Source organism: Panthera tigris, chromosome F3 (assembly GCF_018350195.1).
Source record: "Panthera tigris isolate Pti1 chromosome F3, P.tigris_Pti1_mat1.1, whole genome shotgun sequence".
NCBI classification, from domain to species: domain Eukaryota; kingdom Metazoa; phylum Chordata; class Mammalia; order Carnivora; family Felidae; genus Panthera; species Panthera tigris.
Genome location: NC_056678.1, coordinates 38,465,490 through 38,487,598, shown reverse-complemented (window position 1 = coordinate 38,487,598; position 22,109 = coordinate 38,465,490).

Genomic DNA, 22,109 nt, shown 5'->3' with positions numbered 1-22,109 from the left:
TCCTAAAATCATACCCTTATATAGCATTTATTCTATTCCTGGCACTGTTCTAAGTGCTTTTTATATAATTCACTGAATACTCACAGTGATCTTATGGAGTGTGATCTATTATCAATTCCATTTTTTTATAGATGGAGAAAGACAGGCAGTGGAAAGAGGCAACTTACCCAGTCACCTGGCTAGTAAGTGACAGAGCTGAAATTTTCAATGGGGTATTCTGGCGTTAGGATCCATGATCTAATTGTTATCCTATACTTCTTTGAGTACTTTAGTGACTATATTTTTACTGTTAGGTAGCAAGGGGAAATGTTATCTAGAAGCTAGTACCTAATTTTGTATAAAATTTGTTTTATTGCCCAGAATCAGTGGGAGGTATAATATTCATACACCAAGCCAGTATGAATCTGTTTTTAAAAGTCTTTTATAAAGTAGTTTCTTGAAACTGCAATGATGAATCAGTGAAGAGGAGAGGACAAAAATAGGACAATTGAGCTGAACATTCCCATCCTTAATTCATCTTAGAAAGAATATCCATTTCTTAATGGTTTGAGACTGATTCACTCACAGTAGATAAGATATTTCCTAGGGATATCAATCTTGTTTTTAAAGTTTTTATTTAAATTCCAATAATCTTGCCTACAGCATAATATTAATTTTAGGTGTACAATATAGTGATTCAACACTTACATACAACATGCAGTGCTTGTCACAGCAAATGCCCTCCTTGATCCCCATCACCTATTTAACTCATCCCTTCCCCACCAGCTCCCTTCTGGTAACCATCAGTTTGATCCCTATAGTTAAGAGTCTGGATTGGTTTGCCTCTTTCTCTTTTTTCCCCCTTGCTCATTTGTTTTGTTTTGTTTTGTTTTGCTTTGTTTTAATTCCACATATGAGTGAAGTCATGATACTTGTCTTTCTATGACTAACTTTTTTCACTTAGCATAATACTCTGTAGCTCCATCCATGTCATTGCAAATGATAAGATTTCATTTTTATTTTTATGGCTGAGTAATATGTCTTTGCATACACACACACACACACACACACACACACACACACACCTACACCTCCTCTGCTTTATCCATTCACCAGTTGGTAGACACTTGGGCTGTTTCCATAATTTGGCTATAAACATCAGGGTGCGTGTACCCCTTTGAATTAGTATTTTTGTATTTGTTGGGTAGATGCCTAGTAGTGCAATTGCTAGCTCATAGAGTAGTTCTATTTTTAACTTTTTGTGGAGCCTCCATACCGTTTCCCATAGTGGCTGCCCCAATTTGCATTCCCATCACCAGGGCAAGAAGGTTCCTTTTTCTCCACATCTTTGCCAACACCTTTTGTTTGTTATGGTGTTGATTTTAGCCATTCTGACAGGTATGAAATAATGTTGCATTGTAGTTTTGATTTGTAGTTCTCTGCTGATCAGTGATGATGAGCATCTTTTCATGTGTCTGTTGGCCGTCTTTATACCTTCTTTGGGAAAATGTCTATTCACGTCTTCTGCCCATGGATTATTCATTTTTGGGGTGTTGAGTTATATAAGTTCTTTAAATATTTTGGATACTAACCCCATATCAGATATGTCATTTGTAATTATCTTCTCCCATCCCTTAGATTGCCTTTGTTGTTGTTGTTGATTGTTTCCTTCATCGTGCAGAAACTTTTTATTTTGATGAAGTTTCAATAGTTTTAGTTTTTTTTCCTCTTGGTTCAGGAGGCATCGCTATAAAGAAGTTGCTATGGCAGGAATATCAATCTTTAAAGATTGGGTGGAAAGCATAGAATATGCACAAATTTCTTACATATAATTACCTCCTCATAGATATGGAAGAAACAAAAACATACTTTTGGCCATGTTCCTTAGAATTGGACTTGGTCTGGAATAGAGAGGATTCTAGTTATGTATCTACTCTTGATGATGTCATTGGGGTGCTGGATAAGAATGTAGCCACTGTGAAAACTTTTAAGTGATAAAACGTTACTTTCTAGCAAAATTTTTATATGCAAGTAGTGTTGTTTAGTAAGAAATTTGTGATACCTGGACACAAAGTCAGAATTTGAATTCAGAATATACCATTTCATTGTCTCAGGACCCTGGGAAAATAAATATTTATCCCTCAGATTTATCATTTATAAAATCAGTTAATAATAATAATTTATCTTAAAGGTCTGTATGTTAATTAGTTTTATACACTTTAGGCATTATATGCAGATAAGTTATTATTGTGATTGTTACGGAAGTATTTATTAGACATGCCTTGCCAATGAATGTGTGATACTCCCTTCTCCAGTTTTCAGTTTCACGGTCTTTTTACCCCCTGCATTTTAAGGCTTGAGGTAATATTTTCCAGATTTTTCGTACTCCAATTAGAGACATTTTTTTTAAACAACATATTGACTAATAGAATAAGAAATAAAATGAAATTAGGAAAAGGATAACAGAAAAGGAAAAGTTTAGAGAAACAAAACAGTGTAGTGATCATCTTTTGATATTTCCAGTTTATTAGATTCCGTAATATTCTATTATATTTTGGTAATACAACTTAGCTCCTGCATATGGTTCCTGTGAGGCTGTCAGTCACAGAATTGTACTCCCAGAGGGGTAGCCTTATGACCTAGACTTGGGCAATTGTTTTATTCATTGACAAACTGAACCAGAATTCTTCCCTGGAATTTTGTTGACTTTTAAAAGAGAAAAGCTGTCTTTTCACTTTTGTATCAATAGCTGGGACAACATAAATGTAGGACTGTCTGTGGTCATGTTACCAACCCCACCCCCACCACACTGTAGAAGAAATATACCTGTACTAGGAGAGAATGTGGCTAAAACACAGAGAAAATGAAACAGAGACAATGGATGTAGAAAACCTTCATGGGTAATATGGTCCTGTGTTTGCAGCTAGTTGTCCCTGAGGCCCAATCCACTTGTAATTTTCCCATTCAGTCAGTGGATACTTACTGAGTTCCTACCAAGTCTAGTGCTGAGCACTATTGTAGGTTTGGGGGATTTAAGAACACTTAAAAATACTTGCCTGGTGGGATTTACATCAGTAAATAGTAGGAAGAGGCAGACAATAAAATGATAAGTAAATTACATAGTATGTTAGGGAATGATAAATCCCATGAGGTACAAGGGATTGAGTAGGGTGAAACAACAAGTAGGAAAGCATAGGAGTAAGGAAGTAGGCAGGTTTTGATTTAAATAAGAGAGTTACGGCCGGCATTTACACACATATGTGAAAGAAGTAGAGAGTGAGCCAAACAGGTATCGGGAAGAGTGATCCAAGGAGCTGAAACAGCAAGTGCAGCAACCTCCAGCAAAAACAAGCCAAGTATATGCCAATGATAAGATAGCCAGTGTGGCTGAAACTGAAGGGAAAATTGAAGGAGGTAAAGTCAGAGAGGCAAAAAAGGATGGGTCCAGATTATATGGGGCTGGATAGCCATGTGTGAGAGTTTTTGTTTTTATCTCTGTGAAATATGAAGCCACTATCAAATTTTAAGCATCAGAGTGAAGTGATCTGGGTTATACATTTAAAGGATTTGTTGAGAGTAGAGGGGAGGAGTCAAGATGGCAAAGTAGTATGGAGGGCCCTGAGCTTGTCTCATCCCTGAAACACAGCTAGATCAGGATCAAATTTTGGACATTTAGGAAATTGATCTGAGGATTCAACAATCTGCATAATTTGAGCCAGAAAACTTGGCAGGTATGTGGTGTGGAGAAGTGAATTGGGAGAGAGAAAAGCAACAGTGGCTCGGAGGTTAGGGACCCATTTTCGTGGTGAGAAGACAGAGGGGGAGAGAGAGAGAGAGAGAAAGAAAGAAAGAAAGAAAGAAAGAAAGAAAGAAAGAAAGAGGAAGAGTGCAGCACATCAGGATCGTGCAAGAAACGCACTTGCCTGAATAGCTGAGCTGGAGAGAAAGAGAGAGAGAAAGGATGAAAACTCTCACAGGGGACTACAAGGAAACTATTCCCCAAAACCATTGATGGGGAGAAAGGAGAGAGTTTCAATACCACCAGGATTCTATAAACAGTGGGACACAGAGTCTGAAGTTTCAGAGCTCAGTGCCTACAAGTGCTCTGGTGAGGAAGTAGGGTTAATACCCAGGAGCAGGTAGCGTGGTCTGAGGGGGTCCATGGGCCACATGGGGAGAAGCAGTTTCCCTGCTTGTAGTGCATTTGGTAGAGGCCATATACCCTCCCTGTGTGCAAAAGTCCCTGTGGACCTGGAGAGCTGCCATATTTACTGATATTGGAACAAAGATGTCAAAGAGCAGAAAAACCTGGAGCCAGCTGTGTGTGTGACTTACCATAAACTTTGAGTCTCTGCCACTGAGCAATCATGGGGATGTTTTTGGGAACAAACTGATACTGGGCCATTGCTCTGAGAGGATATCCCACAAAGAATCAGTGCAGGTCCAAGCCATGGGGGTCTCTGAAGTGTGGGGGCTTTGAAACCCAGCCCCATCTGAGCTAAAACTCTGGAGGGAGACAAACCTGGCAGGCAGACAGCTTGGACATAAACAAGGTAAAGGCAGGGAACAGATGGAAACCTGAGACAAAGGAGGGTTGCTTGATCATGTGTCTGTGAGGGCATGAAATTGCTGTGCCAGAGACCAGAGAACTGCGTGAAGCCATTTTCACCGATAGTGTGCATGCACACACCCATGGGGTTATTCCAGTGAGCTAAACAATGCCACCGTGTGGAGAATGAAGCCGTTACACCAAACCCTGCCCACCCGCACCCTCCGGGCACATTCCCCAGAAGACCCACAAATTTCTTCCACCAGGTTAGTCTATGGACTATGGTGTGCTGCAGAGTTTCAGTTTGGGGGAAACTGGATGTAACTTCATTTGAGTTTCATTCTGTTTGTTCATTTCGTTTGTTTGTTGTGTTTGCTGCTGTTTCTGCTCATGTTGCTTTCGTTTTTCTTTCTTTTCTTCCTCTTAGATACAGAAAGATTTTTTTTAAATTTTTTTTATTCTATTTTATTATCTCTATTTTTTTAGATTATTTGACTTTTTTTTACTTTTTAAATTAATTTTTTTTCCTTTCTCTTTTTCCTGTTTTCTATCAAGCTTCTCTCAACAAGCAGATCAAACACACCTAGAATCTAGCTTCCTTTATTTGATATTTTTGTTTTGTTTTTAATTTTAATTTTTAATTTTATTATTTTTTCTTCTTCCAAAATGACAACACAGAGGAATTCACCCCAAAGGAAAGATGATGGCCAGTGATTTAATCAACACAAGATGTCTGAACTGCAATTTAAACCAAAGTTATAAGAATACTAGCTGGGGTTGAAAAAAGCATAGAAGACACCAGAGAACCCCTTTCTGCGGAGATAAAGAATAAAATCTAGTCAGGCTGAAATTAAAAATGCCATAAATTAAATGCAACCTCTAATGGGTGCTATAACAGCAAGAATAGATGAAACAGAGCAGTGAATCAGTGATATAGAAGATAAAATGGAAAATAATGAGGCAAAAAAAAGGAAAACAAAGACAAAAGATCATGATACAAGACTTAGAGAACTCAGCGACTTATTAAAGAGGAATAACATTCATATCATAGGAAACCCAGAAGATGAAGAAAGAGAAAAGGAGGCATAATGTTTATGTGCACAATTTTTAGCTGAAAACTTTCCTACTCTGGGGAAAGATACAGATGTCAAAATCCAAGAAGCACAGAGAACTTCCATTCGATCAAAAAAACCTGGCCATCACCAAGGCATATCATAGTTAAATTCACAAAATACACAGTTAAAGAATGAATCCTGAAAACAGCAAAGAGAAAAAAGTCCTTAACCTACACGGGAAGACAGATCAGGTTGCAGCAGATCTATTCATAGAAACTTGTCAGGCCAGAAAGAAGTGGCAGGATATATTCAACATGCTGAGTCAGAAAAATATGAACCAAGAATTCATTAATCAGAAAGATTGTCTTTAAGAATAGAAGGAGAGATAAAGGGTTTCCCAGACAAACAAAAACTAAAGGAGTTTGTGATCACTAAATGAGCCCTGGAAGAAATTTTAAGGGAGACTCTTTGGAGAAACAAAACGAAACAAAAAACACCAAAGCAACAAATATTAGAAAGGACTAGAGAATGTCACCAGAAACACCAACTGTGAAGGCAACACAATGGCACTAAATTAATATCTTTCAATAATCACTCTCAATGTAAATGGACTAAATGCTCCAATCAAAAGACATAGCACATAAGAATGGATGAAAAAATCATCTCATCTATGTGCTGTCTACAAGGGATTCATTTTAGACCTAGAGACACGTTCAGAGTGAAAGTAAGGGAATAGAGAAACATCTATCATGCTAATGGACATCAAAAAAAAATAAAAAGCCCGAGTAGCCATACTTACATTTGACAAACTAGATTTTGAATCAAAGACTGTAACAAGAGATGAAGAAGGACATTATAAGGGATGTATCCAAAAGATCTAATAATTATAAATATTTATGCCCCCAACTTGGAGCACCAGAATATAAATCTTTTAATCACAGCCATAAAGAAACTCATTGATAATAATACAATAATAATAGGGCACTTTAACACCCCACTTACAGCAATGGACAGATCATCTAATCAGAAAATCAACAGGAAACGATGACTTTGAATGACATACTGGACTGGATGGACTTAATAGATATATTCAGAACATTTCATCCTAAAGCAGCAGAATGCACGTTCTTCTCAAGTGCACATGAACATTGTCTAGAATCGATCACATACTGGGTCACAAATCAGCCCTCAACAAGTACAAAAAGATCAATATCATATCATGCATACTATCAGACCACAGTGCTATGAAACTTCAAGTCAATGACAAGAAAAAATTTGGAAAGACCACAAATCTTTGGAGATTAAAGAACATCCTATTAAGGAATGAATGGGTTAACCAAGAAATTAAAGAGGAAATAAAAAGTACATGGAGGCCAATGAAAATGAAAACACGATAGTACAGAAACTTTGGAATGCAGCAAAAGAGGTCATAGAGGGAAGTATATAGCAATCCAGGCCATCCTGAAGAAGGAATTAAGGTTTCAACCTAACCTTACACCTAAAAGGGCTGGAAAAAGAACAGCAAATATAGCTCAAAACCAACAGAAGAAGGGAAATAATAAAGACTAAAGCAGACATTAATGTTATGGAAAAAAAGCACAACACAGTAGAACTGATCAATGAAACTAGCAGGTGCTTCTTTGAAAGAATTAACAAAACTGATAAACCCCTAGCCAGATTGATCAAAAAGAAAAAGGAAAGGACCCAAATAAATAAAATCACAAAAAGAGGAAAGATTCACAACCAACACTGCAGAAATATAAACAATAATAGAATATTATGAGAAATTATACACCAACAAATTGGGCAATCTGGAAGAAATGGATAAATTCCTGGAAACATATAAAGTACCCAAACAGAAACAGGAAGAAATAGAAAATTTGAACAGACCCATAGCCAGTAAAGGAATTGAATCAGTAATCAAAAATCTCCCAACAAACAAGAGTCCAGGACTGGATGATTTCCCAGGGGAATTCTATCAACCATTTAAAGAAGAGTTAATACCTATTCTTTTGAAGTGTTGCAAAAAATAAAAATGGAAGGAAAACTTCTAAACTCACTTTATGAAGTCTGCATTACCTTGATTCCAAAAGCAGACAAAGACCCCACTAAAAAGGAGAATTACAGAACAATTTCACTGACGAACATGGATGCAAGAATTCTCAACAAGATACTAGAAAATTGAATCCAACAATATTTTAAAAGAATTATTCACCACAATCAAGTGGGATTTATTCTTTGGGGGCAGCAGAGGTTCAATATTTGCAATTCATTCAACGTGATATATCACCTTAATAGAAGAAATGATAAGAACCATATGATTCTCTCAATAGATGCAGGAAAAGCATTTGAAAAAATACATTTAAAATATCCTTTCTTGAATAAAAACCCTCAGGAAAGTAGGGATAGAAGGAACATACCTCCAGATCCTAAAGGCTGTATATGAAAGACACACAGCTAATATCATCCTCAATGGGGAAAAACTGAGAGCTTTCCCCCTAAGGTTAGATACATGACAGGGATGTCTACTCCCACCACTGTTGTTTAATATGGTACTGGAAGTCCTAACCTTGGCAATCAGACACAAAAAAAAAAAAAAAAAAAGAAAAAAAAGAAATAAAAGGCATCCAGATTGGCAAGGAGGAAGTCAAACTTTCACTCTTCACAGATGACATGATACTCTACTTGGAAGACCCAAAAGGCTCCACCAAAAACTGCTATAACTGGTACATGAATTGTGCAAAATCTCAAGATATAAAATCAGTGTACAGAAATCTGTGGCATTTCTATACACCAATAATGAAGCCGCAGAAAGAAAAATCAAGGAATTGATCCCATTTTCAATTACATGAAAAACCATAAAATACCTAGGAGTAAACCTAACCAAAGAAGCAAAAGTTCTGTACACTGAAATCTGTAGAAACCTTATGAAAGAAATTGAAGAAGACACAAAGAAATGGAAAAACATTCCATGTTCATGGATTAGAGGAACAAATATTGTTAAAATGTCTATTCTACCCAAGGCAATCAACAGATTGAATGCAATCCCTATCAAAATACCACTAGAATTCTTCACAGAGCTAGAACAAACAATTCTAAAATTTGTACGGAACTGGAAAAGTCTCTGAATAGCCAAAGTAATGTTAAAAAAAAAAAAAACAAACAAACCTGGAGACATCACAATTCCAGACTTCAAGCTGTATTACAAAGCTATGTTCATCAAGACAGTATGATACTGGCAAAAAAACAGACATATAGATCAATGGAACATAATAGAGAACCCAGAAATGAATTCACAAGTTTATGGCAAACTAATTTTTGACAAAGCAGGAAAGAATATCCAATGGAAAAAAAGACAGTCTTTTCAGCAAATGGTGCTGGGAAAACTGGACAGCAACATACAGGTGAATGAAACTAGACCACTTTTTTATACCACACACAAAAATTAACTCAAAATGGATTAAAGACCTAAATGTGAGACAGGAAACCATCAAAATCCTATAGAAGAACACAGGCAACAACTTCTTTGACCTCAGCCACAGCAACTTCTTACTAGACATGTCTCTGTAGGCAAGGTAAACAAAAGCAGAAATGAACTCTTGGGACCTCATCAAGATAAAAAGCTTCTGCACAGCAAAGGAAATGATCAACAAAAATAAATAGCAACTGATAGAATGGAAAAAGATATTTGCAAATGACAGATCAGATAAAGGGTTAGTATCCAAATTCTATAAGACTTTATTCAACTCAACGCCCCCAAAACACATAATCTAGTGAAGAAATGGGCAAAAGACATGAACAGACATTTTTTTCCAAAGAAAAGTGGCTAACAGATGACTAACAGACACATGAAAAGATGCTCCACATCACTCATCATCAGGGAAATACAAATCAAAACCACAATGAGATACCACTTCACACCTATTAGAATATCTAAAATTAACAACTCAGGAAACAACAGATGTTGACAAGGATGTGGAGAAAAGGGAACCCCTTTGAACTGCTGGTGAGAATGCAAACTGGAATGCAGTCACTCTGGAAAACAATATGGAAGTTCCTAAACAAGTTAAAAATAGAAGTACCCTATGACCCAGCAATTGTACTGCTAGGTATTTATCCAAAGGATACAAAAATGCTGGTTAGAAGGGGCACATGCACCTCAATGGTTATAGCAACTGTATCAACAATAACCAAATTATGAAAAATTCAAATGTCCATCTACTGATGAATGGATAAAGAAGTGGTGTGTGTGTGTGTGTGTGTGTGTGTGTGTGTGTGTGTGTGTGTGTAATGGAATATATTACTTGGGGATCAAAAAGAATGAAAGCTTGCCATTTGCAACTACATGGATGGAACTAGAGTGTATTATGCTAAATGAAATACAAATACCATATTATTTCACTCATGTGGAATTTGAGAAACACAACAGATAAACATAGGGGAAGGGAAGGAAAAATAAGTTAAAAACAGGAAGGCAAATCATAAGAAACTCTTAAGTACAGAGATCAAACTTAGGGTTGCTGGAGGGGTGTTGAGTGAGGATATGGGCTAAAAGTGTGATAGGCATTAAAAGGGCACTTGTTGTGATGAGCACTGGGTATTATACGTAAGTGATTAATCAGTAAATTCTACTCCTGAAACCATTATTACACTATGTGTTAACTAACTTGGATTTAAATTTTAAAAAAAAGAAAGAAAGAAAAAGAAAATTAAATGGCAGTGGTAAGGAAGGTGTTATCTCAGTTTTGAGGATGAATTAGCTGAGGGGAAAGAAGATTGATAGTTGTGTGAAGACTAGAAACAGAATATTTGACTCTTTATTCAGTGTGTTAGAATTCCTCCATAGTGCTGGACAAAGTATGCTTGGGCATACTTGAAATTACCACTGCCAGAAGTCTAGCATTGCACTGTCTAAAACAGTAGCCCTGGGCGACATGTGGCTACTAAGCACTTGAAATGTGGCTAGTCCAAACTGAGATATGAGAAGTGTAAAATACACACCAGAGTTTGAGGCTTAGTACAATTTAAAAAAAAAAAAAAAAAAAGAAGAATGTAAAGAATGTAAAGTATCTCATTAATACTTTTATGGTGATTATATGTTGAAGTGAGAATATCTTAGACACATCAGGTTAAATAAAATATTTTATTAAAATTTAAAAAATAAAAGATTTATTGAGAAGGACTGTACTGATGAGCAACAATGGAAGTAGAAATAACTAGGAAGGAAGCTATTTTAATAATTGAAGGAGGAGATAATTACTGGTGACTTGGACAAGAATATGAGAAATGATTGGGTTATGGATTTGAATACAAGGTCAGATGGATTTCCTGAGGTATTGGATGATATTAGGAGAAAATGAGAAAGATCAGTGATGATATCATTTTTTCCCCCTGAGCAACTGTTGTCAGCTGAGATTTTGTGGGTGGTAGGTGGAGCAGGAGTTTAGTTTTGGACATGTTGGATTTAAGACATCTGTTAGACATCTGTGTGCTTATGATAATAAGGGATTGAATATGTAAATATGGAGTTAAGAAAATGGGTCTGTGAAAGATATGAATTCGGCATTAATGACCTGAAAAGGGAGGAGTTTGCCAAAACAATATATGAAGGTAGAGAAAATCTAAGTACAGAGTACTGGGGCAATCCAATATTTAGAGGTCGTAAGAACTGCAGAGGAATCCCTCCAAGAAGTGAATTCTAAAGTGTGAGAGAAATCAGTAGAGGGTGGTGTTTTGTCAGGCAAGTGAAGAAAATGGATCCAGGAGGAAGGCATGATCAACTGTGTCAGATGGGTCAGCACGGAAGCCACTGATGGCCTTGTTAGGAGAAGTTTCCTGGAAGTAGTTTCAGTGCAATAGCTGGAGTAAAACTTGACTAGAATGCTTCTAAGAAATTACAAGAGAAGAATGATTGGTGGACAGTGAGGACAGTGGAGGACAGTGAGCAACTTTGTTGTAGATTTTTGCTGTGAAGGGAAACAAATACATAAGGCAGCATTTGGCTGCAAAGAAGGAGTGCTCTTTAAAAAAAAATATTTTCTTTTTTAAGAGAAAATATTTGTGGCTCAATGGGAATGATCTAGGAGAAAAAGAAAAATTGATGATGAATAAGTAAGAGGAAAAATTTCTGGATCACATTCCCTGAGCAGGGGAGAGGAAAATGGAATTAAGGGGGCAAATGCAGAAGGATTTTTTTTAAATGGAGAAGTATTTTACAAGAAAATAGTCCATCTATAGTAATAGGAAGAAAGAGTCTATGAAAACAGATACTGTTATGGGTTAAATATAGGAGGTTAGAGTCTGAGGAACTTCTCTTTCTAGGTACTTGAGCCAGTGAATTTGACTTACACCACTTCAAGATAGTTCCTAATATAACCAAAAGTCTCTTGAGAGAACAAACAAAGGAAGTTAAATACTTTCCCCAGAGTCACATAGCTAATAACATAGCGTAGTGCTTGATGTAGTGACACTGGAGTTAGCGAGATCTTGGAGCTTGTTTTTGATCCTAAGGCTAATCTGACTCAGGCCTGTAAAGAGCTTATTCATCATTCTTGCAGTTGTTTGTTGAGCGGCTAATAGGCATCATGTGGTTAAAAAAATAAACATGTGATGGTATCAGTGAAGACGAGTTACTTGGTGCATTGCTAAAATACAGTAGGGGAATTTCATTGGTTCAGAAATATCTAGTGGACTTCTTGAAAGAGTGACATTTAAGCTGAGACTGGTAAGATGAGGAGAAGTTAAGAAGGCAAAGGGAGGATGAAATGCATTTGAGGCACTGAAAACAAGGTTGAACACTATTTGTGGTAGGAGAGAACATAAAAGTGTGAGGGAGGAAATGAACAAAGGACTGGAGCAGAGACTTCAAAAGGAAGTTGATAATATGATGAGACTAGAATGTAGAGCAAGATCACGGGTCTTCTAAAAATTTTTTTTAATTTATTTATTTTTGAGAGACAGAGACAGACAGACAGAGTGTGAGCAGGGGAGGGGCAGAGGGAGGGAGACAGAATCTGAAACAGGCTCCAGGCTGTAAGCTGTCAGCACAGAGCCTGATGCAGGGCTCAAACTCACGAACTGTGAGATCATGACCCGAGCCGAAGTCAGATGCTTAACCAACTGAGCCACCCAGATGCCCCAATCAGGAGTCTTCTAATAAGGGAATTTAAATACAAGTAGATAAAGGTAGCTCATCTTCTCTCGTGGACACACCAAAATCTTCAATTAGTAGGACAACTATCTCTGAGAATGAACTGAGGACTAGCAGAACAGATCTTATATAACTAAGGGTATAAAGAAAAAGCTACATTGAAATGGGAAAAGGGGGTAGAGATGTGATCTATTAAACAGAGAGAGAGGTAAACTGAGAAACAGACTCTTAACTCTAGAGAACAACTGATGGTTACCAGATGGGAAATGGGTAGGGGGGATGGGTTAAATAAGTGATGGGGATTAAGGAGTGCACTTGTTGTGATGAGCACTTGTATGGAAATGTTGAATCGCTATATTGTACACCTGAAACTAATATTACAGTGTATGTTAACTAACTAGTATTTAAATAACGTAAAAAATAAAAAAAATAAATAATACCTTAAGACAAATGAAAATGGAAATGCAGTGGTCCAAAATCTATGGGACACAGCAAAAACAGCTCTAAGAGGGAAGTTTATGGTAATATAGACTTACTTCAGGAAACAAGGAAAATCTCAAATAATCTAACCTTATACCTAAAGGATCTATAAAAATAAGAACAAACAAAGCCTATAGTTAGGAGGAGGAAGGACATAATAATGATCAGAATGGAAATACATGAGATAGACCAACATTTAAAAAAAATAGAAAAGATCAACAAAACTAAGAGCTTGCTCTTTGAAAAGACAAACAAAATTGATAAACCTTTAGCAATAAAGATAAAAAGAGAGAGGGCCCAAGTAACTAAAATAAGAAATGGAGTAAGAACATGGGATACCCTTGTTCATTTCTTTGTGCTTTTGTTGTATTTCTCTGCTTTAAAATTTGTTTTTAAATTTTATTCATTTTGAGAGAGAGAGAAGTGGGAGGTGCAGAGAGAGTGGGAGAGAGAGAGAGAATCCCAAGCAGGCTCTGCACTCTCAGGACAGAGCCCAGTGTGAGGCTTAAGTCCATGAATGGTGAGATCATGACCTAAGCTGAAACCAAGAGTCAGATGCTTAACTGATTGAGCCACCCAGGCACCCCTCTGCTTGGCAATAGAGGTGCAGAGGAGTTCACAGTATAAATTATTCTTTTTTTAGGTCTTTATTATAGTTTGTGATCTTGAATGTTTTCTCTTTATTCATTAAAGTAAAACAGCAGAGAAAATTAGAAAAAACATAAAAATAAAAGAGAAGCAAATAAAAATTATCTGAGAGCTTGCCAGAGATAATACCATTCACATTTTAGAAAAATTTATCTCTATCTTTATATATGCTTTTTCACTTTATGTTTTTCATAAGTATTTTCCAGTTATCAAATTAACTTTGAAAACATCATTATTAAAATTTCTATAGTATTGTATGTAAAGGTTTTCCACAACATATGTAACTCTTTTCCTTTGGTTTTATGTTTTCAATTTTATACTATTATAAGCAATTCTGCATAAAATGTCATTGTACAAGACTTATTTCACAACTGATTATTGATGTAGAAAATGTTGGGGTTCAGAGCTGATGGCCAAGAAAGAATTATTGAGGTGTCTTTGGTGTGAAAATGTGGTTTTATTAAAACACAGGGAGAGCACCTGTGGGCAGAAAGAGTTGCACTGGGGTTGTGATAGGTGACTGGTTATATATCTTCAAGTTGGGAGGGGGTTAGGGATAGTGTAGGTCTCTAAGGAATTTTGGAAGCAAGGTTTCCATGACTTTGAAGGGGCTAGCTGTTGTTAGGAAAGGTCATTTATTACTGTTTAGTAAAAACTCAGTCATGAAACCCTTCAGATATATATCAGTGGGCCATAAGCTTGGAGTATGATTACCACCATTTATCTGTGGTGGGGGTAGAGTTAAAGGAAATTTCCAAAGGAATTTTTATATGTTAAAGTAGACTTAGAGGATCCTGGGGGGTCAGACTGAGATTGCCTTTTGCCCTCAGCAAAGTGTCATCATCGAGGCAGCTGAGTTCCTAGAGGAATGTCACTCTGCCTTGTCAATGGGCTCTAAGTTGTAAGGAAATTTAATTTTTCATTTGCCTTTGTTTCCCACACCAATTATCTCTTTAGAATGTACTCTGAGAAGAGAACTTATTCTATTAAAATGTAAGAATATCGTTAAAAGTCTTAATGCAAATCACTAAATTGTACTGTGTTTATGCGTATTTAATCCCCCCCTATCAGGGAGATTCAGGGAAACTCTTTTTAGGTCAGGCGAGTTTTAACAGTTTATTTAGCTCAGCATGCGTTTCTTGAACCCATACTATGTACCAAGGGCTCTCTTAGGCATTGGAGATCATCAGAAATGAAAAAGGCAGTTTTGCTCCAATGAATTATACTTCAGAGAAGTACTGTGCTTCTCCTCTAATCAAGGAGACCTTTTACTCTGAGGCCCCATCCTCCCATCTCCTAACCCAACCCCCAGTTTAACTCATCTCTTTCCTGTGGAGGCCTTGCTGCATTTTGGTTATGCTTTTTTGCTTCCTGAATCATTAGACTTGGGTTAGATCTTAATTCTTTCCTATATATTCATGGATAGATTAACATTTTAAACTTTCACCTCTTTTTAATGAGGATAATAATACTACTGATATCACTGTTTTTTTGTTATTGTTGTTAGTATTAAATGGCATTGTGTATGTAAAACAGTATAGTGTCTTACACATGATAAACTTGCAATAAATGTCAACTGTTTTTATCATGTTTCTACACTGCAAAGACTGAAGTGTCAGTCCAGTACTTATTCAGGCCTTGAACAGTTCTGGAACTTAATTTTCAATGACAGGTGAAGATCCAAAATAAAGGTGGTATAGAAAGAAGTGACATGAGACTGTTCATGTCACAATAAACGGTAGGAATGGAGAGAAATAATGTTAATATTAGGTGCCTTTTATTATTTTGATTTGGCCAGCCAATTTTTAAAACCTTTACGTATATTAATTTTACCCTATAAGTCAGGTACTGATGTTATTTCTATTTTACAGATGAGAAAATTGAGGCAAAGAGAAATTATTTGATTTGCTCAATAATTTGTGAAGAGAAGTTAAATATGGTGCTTCTCTGCTAGACATTTCAAAAGTGTCTTTTATCAGTTCTTTCAGTAGCTCTTCAGAGCAGTTACTGAAGTAAATATTATCATTCTCACTTTATAGATGAGGAAACTAGAACTTAAGTAGTATCAGGAAAGTATCTCTGGTTCCATGGCTAGGAAAGATAACTGCATTTGAATACACACTGGCATGCCACCCAACTTCTGTGGGTTCCTTTCCACAGTGCCTTTTACTTTCAGGAATAAACAGTGAATTGTCTTAAGATTTGTATAACCAACATAATTTATAACATTATATGTATAAATAGCATATATATGTATTAAATTTGTTTTCTGCCATTCACCCAGTAGACCATAATCTAAATAAATGCAAGAATATCATAAAGTAAACAAAAAGATTCTTCTCAATGAACTGTAATTTATGGAAACATATAGCACAATTTAAAGATTTAACATCACTCTAATTTTGATTTTCCTTTAGAATAGAAGCATACAGGTACAATCATTTGATTTTTGACGGTTGTATAAAAGATAATCATAGCTTTTCACCTTCTTCAAAGCCAACATTTAAATGAAGACAGCAAAATCTGGTTTGAAAATCTTTATCAGGTCATTCCCCAAAGAGTCTTAATTGTAGCAAATGCTCTGCCTGCCAATTGGAAGGGTTTTCCCATTGGAGCTGTGTGTTTATTCTACAATATGGAACATAATTTGAAAAGGAAGTTCAAGGCCTAGCACTGCCATGTGACTGGACATATTGAAATCCAATAGGATTGCAGAAGTTAAGTGAACAGCAGGTGCTCCATCTGCAGACCCCTCCATAATGAGTACAAACAAGTGAAGTCTCATCTCTCAGTTTCAGTTCACTCTCCTTGTCGTTGGAAAATTAACATTTTGGAGTACAGATGAGTGAGGTAGCTAGAAAGGGCCCCACGCCTTTTCTTTAAGATTTAAATATTAGATAATAGGTGTATTATGTTGAGGTGTATGTTGAGGATTTAAATGCAAAACCACATTTTCTATCTTTGAAGTAAACCTAATCAGTTTACCAAACCAATCTGTCTAAGGTTTATCTGTGAAAAGTCAATCACTAAGTATTGAAACTGCAGGTCAGCAGTCCTTAGCAACAGAATTTTTTTGTACCATAGAATGTACTTAACTTCTTCCATCAGTGGTAAGATTTGTTAGAAAATAAACATTTAATACAGATCCACAGTGCTTTACCTGCAATTCCAAACTTAGAACAATTTTGAAAACTGTTTTAAAAAAAGATGTCAAATTTACATAAAATAACAGATCCTAATGTTCAGTTAGATGAGTTTTGACAGCTGTATACACCTGTGCAACTTCCCACACTTTCAAAAAAAAAAGATATAAACTATTTCCATGCCCCACAAAGTTTCCTTCTTGCAGCCTGCTCCATTTTCTCCATAATCCTCCCAGAAAACATTTCTAATTTTTCTATCAGCACAGATTAGTTTTGCTTGTTCTTGGGCTGCACATAAACAGTCATATAGCATATTATCTTTTCTGCCTGAATTATTTCATTCAAAAACTTTTGAGATTCATCCTTATTTTATTTGAAATATGTTCTCTTTTTCCTGAGTTTCATTCTCTTATATAAATATAACACACTTTGTATCTCCTTATATTGATGAACATTTGGGTTTCTTCTAGTTATTGGCTTATGAATAATGCTGATATGACTATCCTCATAGAAATCTTAATTAGGTAAATCTTTAATTAGGTAAACAGCTAAAATATGGCATTAAGTAAAGTTGAGAACCCCTTTATTTTCATTTTTTTGCTTATTTTATTTCACTTATTTACTATTTTATTAATATCATGATAAGTGTACTCTTTAATCCCCATCCCCTATTTCCCTCATCCCCCCACCTAACTCCCCTATGGTAATTATCAGTTTGTTCTTTATAGTTGAGAGTCTATTTCCTGGCTTGTCTCTTTTTTTCATTCACTTTGTTCATTTGTTTTGTTTCTTAAATTTCACATATGAGTGAGATCATCTGGTATTTGCCTTTCTCTGATTGACTTATTTCACTTAGCATAAAACTCTCTAACTCCATCCGTGTCATTGCAAATGGCAAGTTTTCATTCTTTTTTATGGCTGAATAATATTCCACTGTATATAGATATACCACCTCTTCTTTCTCCATTCATCTATTAATGGCACTTGGGCTACTTCCATAATTTGGCTATTGTAAATAGTGCTGCTATAAACATAGGGCTGTATGTATCCCTTTGAATTAGTACTTTTGCATTCTGTAGGTAAATACCCAGTAGTGTGATTATAAATCTTAGTGTAGTTTTATTTTTAGCTTTTTGAGGAAATTCCATGCTGTTTTCCATAGTGGCTGTACCACTTTGCATTCCCACTGATAGTGCAAGAGGGTTTCTTGGACTTCCAGCCTCCAGAACTGTGAGAAAATAAATTTCTGTTGTTTAAGCCACCTGGTTTATGATATTTTGTCATAGCAGCCCTAGAAAACTAATATGATTATCAAGCCAGAAAGAAGAAATTAGGCTTGGAAAGGGAATATGAAGATAAGAAAAGTAAGTGAGAGAAATAATGAAAGATAATTATTTTATCTTGGAAATTGTTTGGTTATATGTCTTTTCAACTCTTGCATTACATTGGTCTTTCAAAAGATAATGGGGCTAGTAGAAATGTTCATTGGAGACTTTCCTCAACTACAAATGTTCATCTGTTTCCTTATAACAGATCTCTCTTACTTTCATAGTTTAATGAGGCAAGTCAGAAGTGAGGATGAGTGAAAGAGTAAGTGTAGCAGGGTTTCTTAACATTTTGGGGGCTTGTTTTTATCACCTTAAAGCAGGGCCATAGATGGAGATCAAGCACATATCCTATGCTTGCTATCCCCATGTGTGAGACAAAATATTTTCAATGAACAGTAGAGAAACCACATTGAATTGCTAATATTATTTTAATATGCTCATTATATCAAATGCTAAATAGTCACAGCATACACTTTAAGACTGCACTGTCAAATATGGTAGTCACTAGCCACATGTGACTAGATAAATTTAAATTTAATTAAAATTTCATCTCCTCAGTCATACTAGCCATATTTCAGTGGCTCCCACCTTGAACAGCAAGGATATAGAACATTTTTATCATCACAGAAAGCTCTGTTAGATGGTACTGCTTTAGAAAATAAATTTTGGCCAAACTTATAGCAAACCATATCCATTTGAATTATTTAAATTCCTATATTATGTGTACCGTTCTTACAGTTTTTTTCTGTCTGTTTTAGAGAACACACGATTTACTTTTGCTTGGGTTAAAACGAAAAACACTAGTGTTAATGTGTACAAAAAATGATAGGTCAGCAACTTCTGAGTGAAAGCAAATGGAGTCGGGAGGGGGTCTTTTTTGTCTTTCCAGAAAAATAAATTTTCACCTAGTGTTAAAAATTGCTTCAGTTGGCTGCATCCAGACTATTGACATGCAGACACCCCCTCTCCACATGGGGGCACCAAAGGAACCAGTGGAATAAGTGTTTCAGGTGGTCTCAATTTGTTTTCCAGTATGTTTGGGGAAACAGATGATATGGCATTGTACCACAACTGCCTCCCTGTCCTGCCCAGTATCCTGCCCCCCACCACGGCAAAGACCAAAGAATCAAAGAAAAGCACAAATTGCTCACCACATGTTTAATTGTGCAATCCTGTACCTGGGAAGTGTTTTCTCTGACCGGGACTGGTGATCGGCTTATGCCCTAAAGCATGAGAAAAGGGTCATTAATTATACAGTGAACTGGGTTTTATAAGGATCACTTCAGTGTGGAAAATAGAATGCAAACTGCCTTTAACCAATGTGTTTCTGGGTCCTTCCCATTAAAGTGGAACATGGGAGGTTTTATACTATTTCTTATTTTAAAAGGGAAGAAATATTGACCCCTAATTAAGAATATTGCCAGCAGGCTATATAGAGAAAACAGGGCTAGAATGGAAAGAAGTTGAAATGGAAAGTATATAACTGTCTTGCTAGGGGCACACTGTTCTCTTTCTTCTTTTAACAACAAAATATATAAAAGGTGTTAGGGCTTACAGAGCCTTTTTATTGTTTTGTTTTAAAGCTCTGAAAATGGCCTATAGAGATTTAACCCCCTTCACCCCTAAGAACACTGAGAACCTTCCCATCTGAATCACAGGGAAGGGGAGGAGGCAGGAAGAAAAAGATTACTTTCTATCACTTAGCATGAACTACCCCAAAGCTGAGTGGCTGCCCTCTTCCCCTCCCTCCTCCCCCCCCCCCCCCCCCACCATGGGTATTTCCTCTTTGCAGCTCCCAGTGGAAATCAGACACCTATGACTGGAATGATAGTGGAGAGCTCTCATCCTACAAGGGGCAGGTCAAAGTGTGCTTGATATGAACACAGCCTTCAAATCTGTAGAGAGGCTGGGCCAAGGGGCAGGTGGATGAATGTCGTCTTTGGTAAAATTCTACGTATTCCAGGAGCTCCCACAGCCCTAATGCTGTCTCCTCTCACCATGGAAATAATGTGACTTAAAGGGAAATATTTTGGCCTAAAAACTAACCAGGCACTGGGTTCTCATGCTGCCTGTTATAATTAGCTGCATATTATTTCCTCGATTTTCTCTATTTCTTCATTTGTAAGACAGGGATAATTAAATCTATCCCACCATATTACTCTGAAGAAAAATAAAGCGCATGAAACTCCCTAGTACACAGAAGGTTTCAAATCAGTGGCTCTTATGATTGTGACTATTCTGTGGGTGCCTTTCCTGAATGGTATTATAGATTCTCAGGATCACCCACACCCAAATAAAACTTGCCTGTCTCATCTCATTTACTTAAGGACCTTATGTTCAGCTTTCTCAAATGACAACTGTGCTGGGGAAAAATAATTTTTTTAAAAAAATCAAATGTTTAGATTTTACCACTAAGGGCTTTCCTCTGCTGCACACACTAAGGAAAAGTCTGCTATTTCCAAGCCAATTCTTTCATCCTGGGCTTTTATGATATGATATTATAATTAAGGAGGGGACCAAATGGGGACTTCACATGGTGGTAAGTAGAGGGAAAGGGGAATTTATAGAAAGACAGTGGGAGAATTTTTCAGGCAAAGGTTAGGAGCATAAGAAGGGGATGTGAAAGGAAAGGGGAATTTTAAGAAAGGTTGCAGTGAACAATGTTCTAGAAATGTGAGGAAAAAAACTTGCTATTTTGAATTTCCTGTTCTATTTTCTGGAGTGTGTTTTTGATTATACCACTACATTAATGTTAAACACCACAGTCATTTCACAGTTTGAGGTTTACAAACTCAGCACATTCTGGGGAACTAATCCATGCAAACATGTTCATGGAGAATGTGCTTCTTGAGTGGAGACCTCTCACCTCACCTGTGGTCACACATGTTCCGATGGATGGGAGGCTTTGTTGCCTAATGCACCACATGTCTAATGTGACTTCATAGGGAACTAGTTCAGACCAGGAGGAAATAACTAAGGAGAAGTTTTGTGCACCCTGGGTACCTATGGTATACCTCAAATCAAACTGTGGGAACAGCTTTTAATTCTTGTGTGTAGCATGGAGGAGACAGGAAGGCTTGAGGCTAGCCCCTTTTAGACGTGGGGAATTTTACTGGGAGTCATTAACAGTCATTCTTGTTGCTAGTGCTGGCTACCTTCAGTCTGCACCCAAGAATATCACCTGGTTTAAGAATATCCTTTCCCATTTGCCAAGCACCATTCATTGGCTGTTTGCGGAGAGGGGGTGCTCAGAGAATGTGACGTTCAGTTTTTCCCTCAGTTTACAAAATCATGCTGTCACTCCTTTCAGTCATTTAGAGTTGCAGGAAAACTATGAAACATTTTTAAAATCCCAAGTGGGGACATATTAAGACCTTTAGTGAACCTTAAACACTGGAAACTTTGTGGTGCCTCTTCCACATGTATTAAAAATAAAAACAGTTCTGAATGATAAAAGAAGACTAGGTAATACAGAAGAGTTTTTTTTTTTTTTTTAGGATTAAGTTCTTTGATACATCTAATTGAAATATCAAGTATATTCCTTCTGATATATTCCTTGTGGGGTCTCTAATTTGTTGGCACCCGAGTATGGGTTTAGGCTATCCACTAGGTAACTTTTTGCATGGTAGCTGACATGGATTATCCATAGATGGACTGGGAAAGCAGATGAAGGATAAAGCCAGCTTTACTGAAATAAGGTGCTGCAGCTAAGGTAGATGTGTGAGATGGAGCCCTGGATTCCACAGTGTGACAACTAGTTGGAAGTCATCATAATTT